General features: G+C 40.2%; 1 protein-coding gene across 1 annotated transcript in view; it reads left to right on the top strand.

The window, feature by feature from the left end:
• Positions 1-18,459, top strand: part of LOC123759180 (adhesion G protein-coupled receptor L2) — a 356,308-nt gene that overhangs the window by 44,602 nt on the left and 293,247 nt on the right. The gene's annotated exons all lie outside the window — the stretch shown is intronic.

Here is an 18,459-nt window from a genome sequence, read left to right as displayed (position 1 = left end):
TAGGTCTTCCATAATATACAGACCCACTCCTCCATGTGACCTAGTTTTCCTATCACACCTGTATAGGTTATATCCTGGAATCCAGATCTCACAGTCTAAGAATTCCCCTGCATGGATGTCTGTGAAAGCTACAAATACTGTATTTGACTCCGTGAGGAGGCCATTTATGAACTGTACTTTGTTGTTTGTTCTTGTTTTTAGTTCTTGTATGTCCATGAATGAGGTTACTCTATTAGTGACAGTTTGACTGGGAGACTTGAGTGTGAGTTGCTAGGAAAGGACACTGTGGGTTGCTAAGACAGGCAAGTGTGGGTTGCTATGAAAGGTGAGTGTGGGGTTGCTAAGACAGGCAAGTGTGGGTTGCTATGAAAGGTGAGTGTGGGTTGCTTGGACAGGCAAGTGTGGGTTGCTATGAAAGGTGAGTGTGGGGTTGCTAAGACAGGCGAGTGTGGGTTGCTATGAAAGGTGAGTGTGGGTTGCTTGGACAGGCGAGTGTGGGTTGCTATGAAAGGTGAGTGTGGGGTTGCTAAGACAGGCAAGTGTGGGTTGCTATGAAAGGTGAGTGTGGGTTGCTTGGACAGGCAAGTGTGGGTTGCTATGAAAGGTGAGTGTGGGGTTGCTAAGACAGGCGAGTGTGGGTTGCTATGAAAGGTGAGTGTGGGGTTGCTAAGACAGGCGAGTGTGGGTTGCTAAGACAGGCAAGTGTGGGTTGCTATGAAAGGTGAGTGTGAGGTTGCTAAGACAGGCGAGTGTTGGTTGCTGGACAGGTGATTTTGAGTTGCTAGGACTGACGAGTGTGGGTTGCTAGGAGTGACGAGTGTGGGTTGCTAGGACAGGCGAGTTTGGATTGCTAGGACAGGTGAGTGTGGGTGTCTAGGAGAGGTGAGTGTGGGTTGCTAGGACAGGCAAATGTGGGTTACTAGGACAGGTGAGTGTCAGTTGCTAGGACAGGCGAGTGTGGGTTGCTGGACAGGTGATTTTGAGTTGCTAGGACTGACGAGTGTGGGTTGCTAGGAGTGACGAGTGTGGGTTGCTAGGACAGGCGAGTTTGGATTGCTAGGACAGGTGAGTGTGGGTGTCTAGGAGAGGTGAGTGTGGGTTGCTAGGACAGGCAAATGTGGGTTACTAGGACAGGTGAGTGTCAGTTGCTAGGACAGGCGAGTGTGGGTTGCTAGGATAGGTGTGGGTTTCTAGGATAGGTGAGTGTGGGTGGCTAGGACAGGCGAGTGTGGGTTGCTAGAACAGGCGAGTGTGGGTTGCTAGAACTGGCGAGTGTGGGTTGCTAGGACAGGTGAGTGTGAGTTGCTAGGACAGGTGAGTGTGGGATGCTAGGACAGGTGATTTTTAGTTGCTAGGACTGACGAGTGTGGGTTGCTAGGACAGGTGAGTGTGAGTTGCTAGGACAGGTGAGTGTGGGTTGCTAGGACAGGTGAGTGTGGGTTGATAGGACAGGTGAGTGTGGGTTGCTAGGACAGGTGAGTGTGGGTTGCTAGGCCAGGTGAGTGTCGGTTGCTAGGACAGGCGAGTGTGGGTTGCTAGGATAGGTGAGTGTGGGTGGCTAGGACAGGCGAGTGTGGGTTGCTAGGACTGGCGAGTGTGGGTTGCTAGGACTGGCGAGTGTGGGTTGCTAGGACAGGTGAGTGTTGGTGTCTAGGAGAGGTGAGTGTGGGACGCTACGACAGGCAAATGTAGGTTACTAGGACAGGTGAGTGTCAGTTGCTAGGACAGGCGAGTGTGGGTTGCTAGGATAGGTGAGTGTGGGTTGCTAGGATAGGTGAGTGTGGGTGGCTAGGACAGGCGAGTGTGGGTTGCTAGAACAGGCGAGTGTGGGTTGCTAGGACTGGCGAGTGTGGGTTGCTAGGACAGGTGAGTGTGAGTTGCTAGGACAGGTGAGTGTGAGTTGCTAGGACAGGTGAGTGTGGGATGCTAGGACAGGTGATTGTGAGTAGTAGGGATGACACGCCACAGACGAATTTTTTTTTTGGGGGGGGGGGGGAAATTCGTCTGTGGAGTGTCAGGGTTTTCAGGTGAATTTAGAAATTCGTGTGTAGCATGTCAGGGTTTTCAGGCGAATTTGGGCAGTCACAGATTTGGAATTAAGGAATTCTTATGAGGAAAATAATTTCTGAGATTTTAGAGGTTTGTTAAGCGTTCTTATGAGGAAAATAAGTAGGAAAATCTTAAAGAATTTTTTTTAGAAAATATCGTGTTTGTGTCACAGCATTTCCAGGTGAACTCTACGGACATATTTTGCCTGTTTTCAACTTCGGACAAAAGTTACCTGTGTGAGCCAAGGTTTTGAGGTCCAAAATCACGCGTGTGAGTCAGGGTTTTCAGGTTCCAAAATCACGTGTGTGAGTCAGGGTTTTGAGGTCCAATATCCCGCGTGTGAGCCAGGGTTTTCGGGTAAATTTCGTCAGTCACAGATTTTAGAAGTTGTTAAAAGTTCTTATGATGAAAATAAGTTCATACAAGTTTGTTAAAGTTCATATGGGAGAAACTCAAATTTTTCAGAGTTCAGTTTATATTTATATGTTTATGACCAAATTTTGTAAAAAAGACCGTTTTCAGAGAATATTGTCTTAGATGATTTGTTAAGGAAAACAGACAACTTAGCCATAACATTTAGTTTTATATCCATTTACAGCTATTTCACCTGTAAAGACCAAAATTGAACAGAGTCCAGTTATAGACAGAATTTCGTCAGAGACCATTTTATACCTAAAAATGAACAGAGTCCAGTTTGCTAGCAAAATTAGTCAGAGACAGTTTTAAGCTCAAATTTCATCAGAGTCCAATTATCAACAGAAATTCGTCAGAGTACAATTTACGACAGAAATTTGACAGAGTCTACTTTGAGAGCAAAATTAGTCAGAGACAGTTTTAAGCTCAAATTTCATCTGAGTCCTGTAATCTGTGAAAATTTGACAGAGTCCATTTTATACCCAATTTTCGTCAGAGTCCAGTTTATGCTCAAATTTGCCAGAGACCACTTTGTGCCAAAATATTCAGAGTCCAGTTCTTGATCGAAATTAATCAGAGTCCAATTGAAGACCCAAATTTGACAGAGACCACATTTTCGCTACTAGCAGTCCAATCCCCCTGAAATTTTAAACAGTCATATTTCAGTCATAGTAAATAAAATCAAGTCAGTTGCTGAGCTCCAGCTCTCGTCCCCCACCCTACTCCCCCCTCAAGTCTTTGTTAATATCCTATCAATTCCCCTGAAAATTTTACCCTCTGTATTTCAGACATAGTAAATATGATGTAAACAATTATAAAACTCTAGCTCTTGTCCTCTGTCCAAGTTCACTCCTGTAAATTCATTACTATCAGTCCAAATCCCCCTGAGATTTAAACACCCAACTACATTTTCAGACATAGTAAATAAAACCAGTTCAGTTATCAAGTTTCAACTCTTATCCCCCAGCTTAGTTCATTTTGTACAAGTTCTTTATTTTCCAACTAAATCACCTGAGATTTAAGATCACCTTATTTCTAACGTAGTAAAATTAATCAGGGCATTAGCCAAGCCCCATTTCCTCTGTCTTAGATCATCGAAAATAAATATATCCGATCAAGTCCCTCTCCAGCCTATCTCTTTATCAGAGAAATTACCTTACCCTTCTCATCCCCAACGTATCCAAACCTTCAATAATCATCATACTGTATTTGCATATTTTCTCAATATTCAGCTGTGTTCTTCACATTTTATCCATGTTTTCTGTGTTCATTCCATGTTCTACAAATGTTCACAGCATGCTCAGTTCAAATTTTTTCTACCATTTTCCCCGTATGTTCACTATGTTCTTTGTCATGTTTTCATGTACATCATATGTTCTCTGTATAACTTTTATACTCAATATTCATGTTCTCAATGTTCTTAGCTTGTTTTTCACATGTTCAGTGTTCATTCTTGTATTCCCTATGTTCCTTATCATGTCTTCATATTCTCTATAAGTTCATATTCCCTGCATGTTCACTCTATTCATCAACTTTTTCTTACATGTTTTCTGTGTTCACCGTATGTTCACTGTGTTCATTCCCCTACTTAACCTCAATTTTTTTTATGTTCTTTGTTTCTTTAAACCAATTTGTTTCTTCCATTCACTAACTAGTTCTTTGTCAAATAATATTATACTGCAATACAGTTCCCTCAACAATTTTAGTCACCAAGTTTTTATTTGCAAAACTATGTCAAAGTAATTCTCGTAGTCAACTTAATAGTTCTACCAACCCCGTTCTTAAACAAATCTACACTTTATTCTGTTCCAAATTTACAAAGACAAACCTTTCTTGTAACTTCTTAACTAAAAATCTTTCGCCAATCAACTAAAACATAGTCACTTTCCTCATTTCTCAACTAAACTTATCAACCAATCAACCAAAAAATAGTCAAAGGAATCTTTCCAATACTGTTCATAACTAAACTTACTCCCTAGTCATCAGAAAATAACTGTGTTCTTCATGTTTCATTGTCATTTCATAACTAAAATTATCCATCAATCAACAGAAAAAGTCATATTCATCATCATTGTTCCTAACTAAAATTATGTTTTCGTGAAGTAAGAAAAAATAACCAAAGATATCTTTCATCGCTGTTCTTAACTGACATTATACTTTGGGGAGCACTTTGGGGAGCACAAAAATAGTCTCCCTCGTCATGTTTTGTCTTTTTCCATAACTAAAAGTATTCATCAGTGAACTAAAAAATAGTTACTTCATCATGTTTCCCTGTCATTTCTTAACTGAAATATCACTTCTCTCATCTAAAATAGTCATGTGTAGCCTCTTTCCAACACTGACATGTGTTGGAAAGAGTTAAAATTATATGTCGTTATAAGAGCTAAAATTATATGTCGTTAAGTAAGAAATATAGTCAAAGACACTCTTCGAGACATCAAGGACTTACTCAAAGACATCAAAGTTGCACTCAAAGACATCCTTTGAGACATCAAAGACATCCTTTAAGACTTCAAGGGGACTCTTCGAGATATCAAAAGACACTCTCAAACACTCAAAAATTTACTTGCATCCTCAAAGTTATTCTCAGAGTCATCAAAAAGTTAATCTCTGTCATCAAAATGTTATTCTCTAAGTAACCTTTCGTTCATCAGAGAAACTTTCTAAGACATCTTCGTTCATTAAAGTTAATCTCAGAGGCATAAAAGTTATTCTCAGAGCTATCAAACTTGTTCTCAAAGTCATCAAAGTTATTCTCTAAGACAACAAAGTCTTTCTCAGTCATCAAACTTGTTTTCAAAGTCATCAAACTTGTTCTCAAAGTCATCAAAGTTTTTCCAAGAGACATCAAAGATGTTCTCTAAATCATAAAAGTTAATCTCTAAATCACCTTCGTTCATTAGAGAAACTTTCCAAAACATCTTATTTCATCAAAGTTATTTTCAGAGACATCTAAAGTTATTATGTAAGACATAAAAGTTATTCTCAGAGTCATCAAATGTTATTTTCGAAGTCATCAAAGATATTCTCAGTCATCAAAGGTAATCTCGGACATCTTCGTTCAACATAGTAATTCTCTAAGTCCTCAAAGTTATTCTCTAAGCCATCAATGTTCTTCTCTAACTCACTTTTGTTCATCAAAGTTGATCTCAGAGTTAACAAAGGTAATCTCTAACTCACTCTCGAACATCAAAGTTGTTTCAAAGACATCAAAGTTATTCTCAGAGTTATCCAAAGATATTCTCATGTCCACAAAAGTTATTCTGAGCTATCAAAGTTAATCTCAGACATCTCCGTTCATGAAAGTTATTCTCTAAGAGCTATCAAAAGTTATTCTCAGTCATGAAATGTTATTCTCTAAGTAACTTTCCGTTCATCAAAGTTATTCTCTCTAAGCCATCAATGTTTTTCTCTAAGACATAAAAAGTTATTCTCTATGTCATCAAAAAGTTATTCTCTGAGCTAACAAAATACTACTCATGTTCTCAAAGACATTCTCAAAGTCATCAAAGTTATTCAAAGAGCTAACAAAAGTTATTCTCAGAGTCACCTTCGTTCTTCAGAGAAACTTTCCAAAACATCTTTGTTCATCAAAGTTATTCTCGGAGTCATCAAAAGGTATTCTCTAACTCACTTTTGTTCATTAAAGTTAATTTCTGTTATAAAAGTTATTCTCAGAGACCTCTAAAGTTATTATGTAAGACATAAAAGTTATTCTCAGAGTCATCAAAGTTGTTCTCTAAGACATCTTTGTTCATCAAAGTTGTTCTCTAAGACATCAAAGTTGTTCTCTAAGACATCAATGTTGTTCTCTAAATCATAAAAGTTAATCTCTAAGTCACCTTCGTTTATTAGAGAAACTTTCCAATCCATCTTCGTTGATCAAAGTTATTCTCAGAATCATCAAAGAGATCTCTAATTCACCTTCATTCACCAAAAAGTTGTTCTCTAAGACACCTTCGTTCATCAAAGAAACTCTCCTTCCATCATGTTATTCTTTAAGACATCTTCAGTCATAAAATTTCTCTCCAAAATGTAACTAGTTCAGCTTTTCTTACCAAACCTGCACTTCTGTTAAAATATATTTTCTTAGTCACTTTACCCTAAAACTGTTCTCTGAACTACACTGCTCAAATCCTACGTAACCTATCCTCTCCACCCAATGTTACTTAGTTAACGTAACGTTCCTAAACTTAACTTTACCAATCCCGACTTGACTTACCTTACCTTTACCTATCGTACCTAACTTAACCTGCATAACCTAACTTTACCTATCCTAACATAACTTACCTTTACCTTACCTAACTTACCTAACTTATCCTGCTTAACCTAACTTACCTAACCTAACCTAACTTATCCTGCTTAACCTAACTTTACCTAACTTAACCTGCTTAACCTAACTTTGCCTATCCTAACTTAACTTACCTATCTTACCTAACTTAACCTGCTAAACCTAACTTTACCTATCCTAACATGACTTACCTTACATTACCTATCTTACCTAACTTAACCTGCATAACCTAACTTTACCTATCCTACCTTACCTTATCTATCTTACCTAACTTACCTAACCTAACTTATCCTGCTTAACCTAACTTAACCTAACTTACCTTACCTATCTTACCTAACTTAACCTGCTTAACCTAACTTACCCTACCTTACCTATCTTACCTACCTTACCTTACCTAACTTAACCTGCTTAACCTACCCTACCTAACTTAACCTGCTTAACCTAACTTGCATAACTTATCTTACCTATCCTAACCTAACCTTACTTGCTTTACCTAACTTAATCTTACATTCCCAAACTGATGTATCCTAACTTATCTAGTCCAACCAGACATGATCTAACTTACATAATTATTCCTGCTTGTCTTTTGTGTTTCGTCAATCATTGTCTCATATTCATTTTCTCATTTCAAGGGTTAATTTCTCAAATGGACATTTTTGCATTCAAGTGTTATTTGTTTAAGATTGGGTGTTTAACCATTTCAAAGGATTTTTGTTATATATGGGAATTTACTCGTTTCAAGGGCAAATTTCTCAAATGGTCATTTTTGCAGATCAAGGGTTATTTGTTAAAGTTCATCAAGTTGCTCATAAGTTGTATTTATTATGCTTGTTATCATTTATTCTTATTCCCCATCCCCTTAACCTAACCTCTTGTAATCTTAGTGTATTTAGTAGGTTCTATCATATGTTCTTATTCCCCAACCCTTTAACCTAACCTTTCAGATGTAGTTTATTGTGTTTTTTGACGTATTTGTTGAATATATTATCCTTTTCCTAACCTTTCAGATGTAGTTTTGTTTCTCCTCTTTTGTATATTTTTACCCAAACCCACCATCCCACTTAACCTTCTTTCCTTCTTTTACTTTGTTTCTCCTACTCCTTCTAACCCTCCTTTTCTATCTCTCTCCCTTATTCTCTCTCTTCCTCCCCCTCTCTCTCACTCATTTGCTCAGATGCTCTCTTCTTTCTCAAATTCAAGTCTTAATGCTCCCATTCTCTCACCCTCACTCTCATTCACTTAGTTTTTCTTTTTCTCAAATTCAAGTCTTAGTGCTCCCATGCTCTTCCTCCCCCTCTCTCTTACTCTTTTCTCCTCTTTTCATGCTCTCACTCACTTGCTCTCTTGTTTTTCTCAATTTCAAGTATTAGTAGATCTGATTCTTTACTATTGTAATTTTATTATTACTAAGATAAAGAATGAACTTATATGTGAAAACAAAGTAAAAGAAGGAAAGAAGGTTAAGTGGGATGGTGGGTTTGGGTAAAAATATACAAAAAAGGAGAAACAAAACTACATCTGAAAGGTTAGGAAAAGGATAATATATTCTACAAATACGTCAAAAAACACAATAAACTACATCTGAAAGGTTAGGTTAAAGGGTTGGGGAATAAGAACATATGATAGAACCTACTAAATACACTAAGATTACAAGAGGTTAGGTTAAGGGGATGGGGAATAAGAATAAATGATAACAAACATAATAAATACAACTTATGAGCAACTTGATGAACTTTAACAAATAACCCTTGATCTGCAAAAATGACCATTTGAGAAATTTGCCCTTGAAACGAGTAAATTCCCATATATAACAAAAATCCTTTGAAATGGTTAAACACCCAATCTTAAACAAATAACACTTGAAATGCAAAAATGTCCATTTGAGAAATTAACCCTTGATATGAGACAATGATTGACGAAACACAAAAGACAAGCAGGAATAATTATGTAAGTTAGATCATGTCTGGTTGGACTAGATAAGTTAGGATACATCAGTTTGGGAATGTAAGATTAAGTTAGGTAAAGCAAGTTAGGTTAGATTAGGATAGGTAAGATATGTTATGTAAGTTAGGTTAAGCAGGTTAAGTTAGGTAGGGTAGGTTAAACAGGTTTAAGTTAGGTAAGGTAGGGTAAGTTAGGTTAAGCAGGTTAAGTTAGGTAAGTTAGGTAAAGTTAGGTTAAGCAGGATAAGTTAGGTAAGGTAGGTAAAGTTAGGTTAAGCAGGATAAGTTAGGTTAGGTTAGGTTAGGTAAGTTAGGTTAAGCAGGATAAGTTAGGTAAGTTAGGTAAGGTAAAGGTAAGTTATGTTAGGATAGGTAAAGTTAGGTTAAGCAGGTTAAGTTAGGTAAGGTAGGTACAGTTAGGTTAAGCAGGATAAGTTAGGTTAGGTTAGGTTAGGTAAGTTAGGTTAAGCAGGATAAGTTAGGTAAGTTAGGTAAGGTAAAGGTAAGTTATGTTAGGATAGGTAAAGTTAGGTTATGCAGGTTAAGTTAGGTACGATAGGTAAAGGTAAGGTAAGTCAAGTCGGGATTGGTAAAGTTAGGTTTAGGAACGTTACGTTAACTAAGTAACATTGGGTGGAGAGGATAGGTTACGTAGGATTTGAGCAGTGTAGTTCAGAGAACAGTTTTAGGGTAAAGTGACTAAGAAAATATATTTTAACAGAAGTGCAGGTTTGGTAAGAAAAGCTGAACTAGTTACATTTTGGAGAGAAATTTTATGACTGAAGATGTCTTAAAGAATAACATGATGGAAGGAGAGTTTCTTTGATGAACGAAGGTGTCTTAGAGAACAACTTTTTGGTGAATGAAGGTGAATTAGAGATCTCTTTGATGATTCTGAGAATAACTTTGATCAACGAAGATGGATTGGAAAGTTTCTCTAATAAACGAAGGTGACTAAGAGATTAACTTTTATGATTTAGAGAACAACATTGATGTCTTAGAGAACAACTTTGATGTCTTAGAGAACAACTTTGATGAACAAAGATGTCTTAGAGAACAACTTTGATGACTCTGAGAATAACTTTTATGTCTTACATAATAACTTTAGAGGTCTCTGAGAATAACTTTTATAACAGAAATTAACTTTAATGAACAAAAGTGAGTTAGAGAATACCTTTTGATGACTCCGAGAATAACTTTGATGAACAAAGATGCTTTGGAAAATTTCTCTGAAGAACGAAGGTGACTGAGAATAACTTTTGTTAGCTCTTAGAATAACTTTGATGAATTTGAGAATGTCTTTGAGAACATGAATAGTATTTTGTTAGCTCAGAGAATAACTTTTTGATGACATAGAGAATAACTTTTTATGTCTTAGAGAAAAACATTGATGGCTTAGAGAGAATAACTTTGATGAACGGAAAGTTACTTAGAGAATAACATTTCATGACTGAGAATAACTTTCGATAGCTCTTAGAGAATAACTTTCATGAACGGAGATGTCTGAGATTAACTTTGATAGCTCAGAATAACTTTTGTGGACATGAGAATATCTTTGGATAACTCTGAGAATAACTTTGATGTCTTTGAAACAACTTTGATGTTCGAGAGTGAGTTAGAGATTACCTTTGTTAACTCTGAGATCAACTTTGATGAACAAAAGTGAGTTAGAGAAGAACATTGATGGCTTAGAGAATAACTTTGAGGACTTAGAGAATTACTATGTTGAACGAAGATGTCTGAGATTACCTTTGATGACTCTGAGAATATCTTTGATGACTTCGAAAATAACATTTGATGACTCTGAGAATAACTTTTATGTCTTACATAATAACTTTAGATGTCTCTGAAAATAACTTTGGTGAAAGAAGATGTTTTGGAAAGTTTCTCTAATGAACGAAGGTGATTTAGAGATTAACTTTTATGATTTAGAGAACATCTTTGATGTCTCTTGGAATAACTTTGATGACTTTGAGAACAAGTTTGATGACTTTGAAAACAAGTTTGATGACTGAGAAAGACTTTGTTGTCTTAGAGAATAACTTTGATGACTTTGAGAACAAGTTTGATAGCTCTGAGAATAACTTTTATGCCTCTGAGATTAACTTTAATGAACGAAGATGTCTTAGAAAGTTTCTCTGATGAACGAAAGGTTACTTAGAGAATAACATTTTGATGACTGAGATTAACTTTTTGATGACTCTGAGAATAACTTTGAGGATGCAAGTAAATTTTTGAGTGTTTGAGAGTGTCTTTTGATATCTCGAAGAGTCCCCTTGAAGTCTTAAAGGATGCCTTTGATGTCTCAAAGGATGTCTTTGAGTGCAACTTTGATGTCTTTGAGTAAGTCCTTGATGTCTCGAAGAGTGTCTTTGACTATATTTCTTACTTAACGACATATAATTTTAGTTAGGAACAATGATGAATATGACTCTTTTAGCGAAGTGAAAGGTTACTTTAGTTAAGAACAGTGTTGGAAAGAGGCTACACATGACTATTTTAGATGAGAGAAGTGATATTTCAGTTAAGAAATGACAGGGAAACATGATGAAGTAACTATTTTTTAGTTGACTGATGAATACTTTTAGTTATGGAAAAAGACAAAACATGACGAGGGAGACTATTTTTGTGCTCCCCAAAGTGCTCCCCAAAGTATAATGTCAGTTAAGAACAGCGATGAAAGATATCTTTGGTTATTTTTTCTTACTTCACGAAAACATAATTTTAGTTAGGAACAATGATGATGAATATGACTTTTTCTGTTGATTGATGGATTATTTTAGTTATGAAATGACAATGAAACATGAAGAACACAGTTATTTTCTGATGACTAGGGAGTAAGTTTAGTTATGAACAGTATTGGAAAGATTCCTCTGACTATTTTCTGGTTGATTGGTTGATAAGTTTAGTTGAGAAATGAGGAAAGTGACTATGTTTTAGTTGATGGGCGAAAGATTTTTAGTTAAGAAGTTACAAGAAAGGTTTGTCTTTGTAAATTTGGAACAGAATAAAGTGTAGATTTGTTTAAGAACGGGGTTGGTAGAACTATTAAGTTGACTACGAGAATTACTTTGACATAGTTTTGCAAATAAAAACTGGGTGACTAAAATTGTTGAGGGAACTGTATTGCAGTATAATATTATTTGACAAAGAACTAGTTAGTGAATGGAAGAAACAAATTGGTTTAAAGAAACAAAGAACATAAAAAAAAATTGAGGTTAAGTAGGGGAATGAACACAGTGAACATACGGTGAACACAGAAAACATGTAAGAAAAAGTTGATGAATAGAGTGAACATGCAGGGAATATGAACTTATAGAGAATATGAAGACATGATAAGAAACATAGGGAATACAAGAATGAACACTGAACATGTGAAGAACAAGCTAAGAACATTGAGAACATGAATATTGAGTATAAAAGTTATACAGAGAACATATGATGTACATGAAAACATGACAAAGAACATAGTGAACATACGGGGAAAATGGTAGAAAAAATTTGAACTGAGCATGCTGTGAACATTTGTAGAACATGGAATGAACACAGAAAACATGGAAAAAATGTGAAGAACACAGCTGAATATAGAGAAAATATGCAAATACAGTATGATTATTGAAGGTTTGGATACGTTGGGGATGAGAATGGTAAGGTGATTACTCTGATAAACAGATAGGCTGGAGAGGGACTTGATCGGATATAATTATGTTCGACGATCTAAGACAGAGGAAATGGAGCATGGCTAATGCCCTGATTAATTTTACTACGTTAGAAATAAGGTGATCTTAAATCTCAGGGTGTTTTAGTTGGAAAATAAAGAACTCGTACAAAATGAACTAAGCTGGGGGACAAGAGGTAGAGTTTGATAATTGTTTGGATTTACTAAACTACGTCTGAAATACAGAGGGTAGAAATTTCAGGGAATTTGATAGGATAATACCGAAGACACGAGAGGGAAGTAAGGCGGGGGATGAGAGCTGGAGCTCAGTAACTGACTTGATCTTATTTACTGTGTCTGAAATACAGAGGGTAAAAATTACAGGGAATTTGATTAGGTTGACGAAGATGTGCGAGGGAACTAAGGTGGAGGACAAGAGCTGGAGCTCGGTAACTAAATTACTGTATTGAACTACGTTTGAAATATGATTATTTTTAAATTTTAGAGGGATTGGACTGTTAGTATTCATTATACGACAGGGGACTAAAGCGGGGGATAGGAGCTGGAGCTCGATAACAAAATTATTGTATTTTAATACGTTTGAAATAGCTGTGTTTTAAATCTCGAAGAAAATGATTGGATACTAAAGAAGATGTATTAGTAAAACTAAGGTGGGAACGTGAGCTAGTCCCTGACTTTCTTTATATATGTAAAACTGAATAGTTTAATGAAAAGGAACTATGAATGAACAATATGAAGGAGAGGGACGGTCCAGATATTTTGGAGAAGATAAGATAAGATTAAGAGGTAACCTGCATGCGGCGTCTGGCTGACGGTCTAAAGTAAACACAGGTGGGCCACTGCAGATTGTGAGGTAAGGGGGTGAGGTATGAGCGGGAGACAGTGAAATGATTCAGATATATAGCAATATACTAGTTTCTAAGTAAGAATCCCATAAGAACTTTAACAAACTTCTAAGTCTCGGAAATTATTTTCATCATAAGAACTTTAACAAACTCGTATGCCATTATTTTCATCATAAGAACTTTTAACAAACTCGTATGATATTATTTTCATTATAAGAACTTTAACAACTTCTAAAATTTACCTGAAAACCCTGACACTCCAGACGAATTTCCCCCCCCCCCAAAAAAAAAAAATTCGTCTGTGGCGTGTCATCCCTACTACTATTGTGAGTTGCTAGGACTGGCGAGTGTAGGTTGCTAGGACAGGTGAGTGTGAGTTGCTAGGACAGGTGAGTGTGGGTTGCTAGGACAGGTGAGTGTGCGTTGCTAGGACTGGCGAGTGTGGGTTGCTAGGACAGGTAAGTGTGAGTTGCTAGGACAGGTGAGTGTGGGATGCTAGGGTAGGCGAGTGTGGGTTGCTAGGACAGGTGAGTGTGGGTTGCTAGGACAGGTGAGTGTGGGTTGGTAGGACAGGTGAGTGTGGGTTGCTAGGACTGGCGAGTGTGGGTTGCTAGGACAGGTAAGTGTGAGTTGCTAGGACAGGTGAGTGTGGGATGCTAGGACAGGTGAGTGTGGGTTGCTAGGACTGGCGAGTGTGGGTTGCTAGGACTGGCGAGTGTGGGTGGCTAGGACAGGTGAGTGTGAGTTGTTAGGACAGGTGAGTGTGGGATGCTAGGACAGGTGAGTGTGAGTTGCTAGGACAGGTGAGTGTGGGATGCTAGGACAGGTGAGTGTGGGAGGCTAGGACAGGTGAGTGTGGGATGCTAGGACAGGTGAGTGTGAGTTGCTAGGACAGGTGAGTGTGGGATGCTAGGACAGGTGAGTGTGGGTGGCTAGGACAGGTGAGTGTGGGTGGCTAGGACAGGTGAGTGCGAGTTGCTAGGACAGGTGAGTGTGGGATGCTAGGACAGGTGAGTGTGAGTTGCTAGGACAGGTGAGTGTGGGATGCTAGGACAGGTGAGTGTGAGTTGCTAGGACAGGTGAGTGTGGAATGCTAGGACAGGTGAGTGTGAGTTGCTAGGACAGGTGAGTGTGGGATGCTAGGACAGGTGAGTGCGAGTTGCTAGGACAGGTGAGTGTGGGATGCTAGGACAGGTGAGTGTGGGATGCTAGGACAGGTGAGTGCGAGTTGCTAGGACAGGTGAGTGTGGGGTGCTAGGACAGGTGAGTGTGAGTTGCTAGGACAGGTGAGTGTGGGTTGCTAGGACAGGTGAGTGTGCGTTGCTAGGACTGGCGAGTGTGGGTTGCTAGGACAGGTAAGTGTGAGTTGCTAGGACAGGTGAGTGTGGGATGCTAGGGTAGGCGAGTGTGGGTTCCTAGGACAGGTGAGTGTGGGTTGCTAGGACAGGTGAGTGTGGGTTGGTAGGACAGGTGAGTGTGGGTTGCTAGGACTGGCGAGTGTGGGTTGCTAGGACAGGTAAGTGTGAGTTGCTAGGACAGGTGAGTGTGGGATGCTAGGACAGGTGAGTGTGGGTTGCTAGGACTGGCGAGTGTGGGTTGCTAGGACTGGCGAGTGTGGGTGGCTAGGACAGGTGAGTGTGAGTTGTTAGGACAGGTGAGTGTGGGATGCTAGGACAGGTGAGTGTGAGTTGCTAGGACAGGTGAGTGTGGGTTGCTAGGACAGGTGAGTGTGCGTTGCTAGGACTGGCGAGTGTGGGTTGCTAGGACAGGTAAGTGTGAGTTGCTAGGACAGGTGAGTGTGGGATGCTAGGGTAGGCGAGTGTGGGTTGCTAGGACAGGTGAGTGTGGGTTGCTAGGACAGGTGAGTGTGGGTTGGTAGGACAGGTGAGTGTGGGTTGCTAGGACTGGCGAGTGTGGGTTGCTAGGACAGGTAAGTGTGAGTTGCTAGGACAGGTGAGTGTGGGATGCTAGGACAGGTGAGTGTGGGTTGCTAGGACTGGCGAGTGTGGGTTGCTAGGACTGGCGAGTGTGGGTGGCTAGGACAGGTGAGTGTGAGTTGTTAGGACAGGTGAGTGTGGGATGCTAGGACAGGTGAGTGTGAGTTGCTAGGACAGGTGAGTGTGGGATGCTAGGACAGGTGAGTGTGGGAGGCTAGGACAGGTGAGTGTGGGATGCTAGGACAGGTGAGTGTGAGTTGCTAGGACAGGTGAGTGTGGGATGCTAGGACAGGTGAGTGTGGGTGGCTAGGACAGGTGAGTGTGGGTGGCTAGGACAGGTGAGTGCGAGTTGCTAGGACAGGTGAGTGTGGGATGCTAGGACAGGTGAGTGTGAGTTGCTAGGACAGGTGAGTGTGGGATGCTAGGACAGGTGAGTGTGAGTTGCTAGGACAGGTGAGTGTGGAATGCTAGGACAGGTGAGTGTGAGTTGCTAGGACAGGTGAGTGTGGGATGCTAGGACAGGTGAGTGCGAGTTGCTAGGACAGGTGAGTGTGGGATGCTAGGACAGGTGAGTGTGGGATGCTAGGACAGGTGAGTGCGAGTTGCTAGGACAGGTGAGTGTGGGGTGCTAGGACAGGTGAGTGTGAGTTGCTAGGACAGGTGAGTGTGGGATGCTAGGACAGGTGAGTGTGAGTTGCTAGGACAGGTGAGTGTGGGATGCTAGGAGAGGTGAGTGTGAGTTGCTAGGACAGGTGAGTGTGGGATGCTAGGACAGGTGAGTGTGAGTTGCTAGGACAGGTAAGTGTGGGATGCTAGGACAGGTGAGTGTGAGTTGCTAGGACAGGTGAGTGTGGGATGCTAGGACAGGTGAGTGTGAGTTGCTAGGACAGGTGAGTGTGGGATGCTAGGACAGGTGAGTGTGAGTTGCTAGGACAGGTGAGTGTGGGATGCTAGGACAGGTGAGTGTGAGTTGCTAGGACAGGTGAGTGTGGGTGGCTAGGACAGGTGAGTGTGAGTTGCTAGGACAGGTGAGTGTGGGATGCTAGGACAGGTGTGTGGGATGCTAGGACAGGTGAGTGTGGGATGCTAGGACAGGTGAGTGTGAGTTGCTAGGACAGGTGAGTGTGGGATGCTAGGACAGGTGAGTGTGGGATGCTAGGACAGGTGAGTGTGAGTTGCTAGGACAGGTTGAGTGTGGGATGCTAGGACAGGTGAGTGTGGGATGCTAGGACAGGTGAGTGTGGGATGCTAGGACAGGTGAGTGTGGGATGCTAGGACAGGTGAGTGTGGGATGCTAGGACAGGTGAGTGTGGGATGCTAGGACAGGTGAGTGTGGGATGCTAGGACAGGTGAGTGTGGGATGCTAGGTCAGGTGAGTGTGGGATGCTAGGACAGGTGAGTGTGGGATGCTAGGACAGGTGAGTGTGGGATGCTAGGACAGGTGAGTGTGGGATGCTAGGACAGGTGAGTGTGGGATGCTAGGACAGGTGAGTGTGGGATGCTAGGACAGGTGAGTGTGGGATGCTAGGACAGGTGAGTGTGGGATGCTAGGACAGGTGAGTGTGGGATGCTAGGACAGGTGAGTGTGGGATGCTAGGGTAGGCGAGTGTGGGATGCTAGGACAGGTGAGTGTGGGATGCTAGGACAGGTGAGTGTGGGATGCTAGGACAGGTGAGTGTGGGGTGCTAGGACAGGTGAGTGTGGGATGCTAGGACAGGTGAGTGTGGGATGCTAGGGTAGGCGAGTGTGTGGTGTAGGAACATGTAAACAATGCCGATTGTTTTCATGACTTGTCTGATCCCACGCATTAATTTTTGTATAGGACTCTAAATTAATAAAATTTTATTTAACGAAAAGAAAGCAAAATAAGCAGGATTTGGTGATCGAGTTACATAACTTATTAAAATATTTAATATAGGACTATAACACCAAACATGAATGTATCCGGGTGACTTACTGTTTAGCAAAGTTATCTTGAGAGGATTTCGGGGCTTAGTGTCCCTGCGGCCCGGTCCTCGACCAGGCCTCGTTTTTGTCACACATCCCCAGGAAGCCGCCCGTAGCAGCTGTTTAACTCCCAGGTACCTATTTATTGCTTGGTGAACAGTTGCATCAGGATGAAAGAAACTCTGCCCATTTATTTCAACCTCCACCGGGGATCGAACCCGGAACCTCAGGACTTCGAATCCGAAGCGCTGTCTACTCATCTGTCCGGCCCGACGAGTTGTCAGGTTGAAAACATGAATGTGTTGTCTGATTGACAAAATGAATGTGTTATCAGGTTATGTTAAGTGTGTTGAATGTGTTGTCAGGTTGACAACACATTCTGAACATCTTGCATGTTAGCTGCTCCGCCTCTTTCATTAACAATACATTTATTTGTCTTAGTTGTTATTCTTTAGCACATTTTGTAGAAGTTGAAGGAAACATTTTTATGTAGAATCAGTACAACTCCCAAGTGGCAGCAGACTTTCCTGAGTGTCTCTGTTGTTCACACATTAATAACAGCAGAACACTGGTCTCGCACTGAAATATGTTATATTTTGTCTATTTGTATTGAAACATAACAGTTGCCCTTACCTCATCAGCAACAGCCTTCTTTATTAACCTTGAGATAACCAAGATGGTATTGTTCACCATCGTTTTGATACTTATGTTACAAAACTACCACCACCTTTACTTCCGGGCTCGAATGTCATCTGACTTGTTTACTCCTTTATCTTCCTGCCTCTTCAATCATATTTTCTTAGCAGAATGAGCAAGCCCAGAAAATTTCCATGATCAATCAGAGAACCATCGGGTGTTCAGGTCGACTCGGCCTGGCCATGGACTCCCAGTACTGCCAACTGGACTTCTAGTTCTGCCCTTGGGAACCCAATACACAATTATCCGATTGTAAGGGAAAATGGTCTTGATTAAATGGATTCCATAAATTAGTTAGCTATAATAGGATTAATATATCCAAGTGTCATTCCGAATTACTGATAATAGTAGTGAGCGCCCCCAATAAGTAAATTTAGTGTGAAGAGGTCGATCGAAACTACAAAGTTATTCTTCTGTGATTGAACTTTGACTTTAGCATTTTTATGAACTGTATTAAACCCATTTTTTAATTGATAAAGGTTTTTGGGTATTGCTTGTTTTAAGTTCTTTTTTATTAATTTGTAATAATTTAAAACTGTCTAATCTTTGTACAATTTCCGTAAACATATATTAGATTAGTTTATATGCACAAGGAAATCACATCAACGTGATGTATCCATGAGAAAATTAGTAGCAGTCGTGCGGAGGATTCGAATCT

The sequence above is a fragment of the Procambarus clarkii genome, chromosome 15 (genome assembly GCF_040958095.1).
Source record: "Procambarus clarkii isolate CNS0578487 chromosome 15, FALCON_Pclarkii_2.0, whole genome shotgun sequence".
Classification (NCBI taxonomy): domain Eukaryota; kingdom Metazoa; phylum Arthropoda; class Malacostraca; order Decapoda; family Cambaridae; genus Procambarus; species Procambarus clarkii.
Note: the sequence above shows the minus strand (reverse complement) of the source record. Positions and strands in the feature narration are given on the sequence as shown.